The following is a 1,865-nucleotide window of genomic DNA, read 5'->3' as shown; positions in this document are numbered from 1 at the left end:
TTCCCCCTCTCCCAACCAGGGGGCCTTGGGAGCCTCCTCCTGCGGGGATGGGGAACCAGGGGCCTGGGGAACATTTTCAACACTTTGGGGCATTTTTAAACACTTTGCTCTTTTTTCCCCCTCTCCCAACCAGGGGGCCTGGGGAGCCTCCTCCTGCGGGGATGGGGTACCAGGAGGCCGGGGAACATTATTCAACACTTTGGGGCATTTTTAAACACTTTGCTCTTTTTCCCCCTCTCCCAACCAGGGGGCCTTGGGAGCCTCCTCCTGCGGGGATGGGGAACCAGGGGCCTGGGGAACATTTTCAACACTTTGGGGCATTTTTAAACACTTTGCTCTTTTTCCCCCTCTCCCAACCAGGGGGCCTGGGGAGCCTCCTCCTGCGGGGATGGGGAACCAGGGGCCTGGGGAACATTTTCAACACTTTGGGGCATTTTTAAACACTTTGCTCTTTTTCCCCCTCTCCCAACCAGGGGGCCTTGGGAGCCTCCTCCTGCGGGGATGGGGAACCAGGGGCCTGGGGAACATTTTCAACACTTTGGGGCATTTTTAAACACTTTGCTCTTTTTCCCCCTCTCCCAACCAGGGGGCCTGGGGAGCCTCCTCCTGCGGGGATGGGGAGCCAGGGGCCTGGGGAACATTTTCAACACTTTGGGGCATTTTTAAACACTTTGGTCTTTTCCCCCCTCTCCCAACCAGGGGGCCTGGGGAGCCTCCTCCTGCGGGGATGGGGAACCAGGGGCCTGGGGAACATTTTCAACACTTTGGGGCATTTTTAAACACTTTGCTCTTTTTCCCCCTCTCCCAACCAGGGGCCTGGGGAGCCTCCTCCTGCGGGCATGGAGAACCAGGGGGCCTGGGGAGCCTCCTCCTGCGGGGATGGGGAACCAGGGGCCTGGGGGGCCTCCTCCTGCGGGGATGGAGAACCAGGGGGCCTGGGGAGCCTCCTCCTGCGGGGATGGGGAACCAGGGGGCCTGGGGAGCCTCCTCCTGCGGTGATGGAGAACCAGGGGCCTGGGGAGCCTCCTCCTGCGGGGATGGGGAACCAGGGGGCCTGGGGAGCCTCCTCCTGCGGGCATGGAGAACCAGGGGGCCTGGGGAGCCTCCTCCTGCGGGGATGGGGAACCAGGGGGCCTGGGGAGCCTCCTCCTGCGGGGATGGAGAACCAGGGGGCCTGGGGAGCCTCCTCCTGCGGTCATGGAGAACCAGGGGGCCTGGGGAGCCTCCTCCTGCGGGCATGGAGAACCAGGGGCCTGGGGAGCCTCCTCCTGCGGGGATGGAGAACCAGGGGGCCTGGGGAGCCTCCTCCTGCGGGCATGGAGAACCAGGGGGCCTGGGGAGCCTCCTCCTGCGGGCATGGAGAACCAGGGGGCCTGGGGAGCCTCCTCCTGCGGGGATGGGGAACCAGGGGCCTGGGGAGCCTCCTCCTGCGGGGATGGAGAACCAAGGGGCCTGGGGAGCCTCCTCCTGCGGGCATGGAGAACATGGGGGCCTGGGGAGCCTCCTCCTGCGGGCATGGAGAACCAGGGGGCCTGGGGAGCCTCCTCCTGCGGGCATGGAGAACCAGGGGGCCTGGGGAGCCTCCTCCTGCGGGGATGGGGAACCAGGGGGCCTGGGGAGCCTCCTCCTGCGGGGATGGAGAACCAGGGGGCCTGGGGAGCCTCCTCCTGCGGGCATGGAGAACCAGGGGGCCTGGGGAGCCTCCTCCTGCGGGGATGGAGAACCAGGGCGCCTGGGGAGCCTCCTCCTGCGGGGATGGAGAACCAGGGGCCTGGGGAGCCTCCTCCTGCGGGGATGGAGAACCAAGGGGCCTGGGGAGCCTCCTCCTGCGGGCATGGAGAACATGGGGGTCTGGGGAGCCTCCT

This window comes from Callionymus lyra, unplaced genomic scaffold (genome assembly GCF_982586985.1).
Source record: "Callionymus lyra unplaced genomic scaffold, fCalLyr1.hap1.1 HAP1_SCAFFOLD_63, whole genome shotgun sequence".
Taxonomy (NCBI): Eukaryota; Metazoa; Chordata; class Actinopteri; order Syngnathiformes; family Callionymidae; genus Callionymus; species Callionymus lyra.
Note: the sequence above shows the minus strand (reverse complement) of the source record.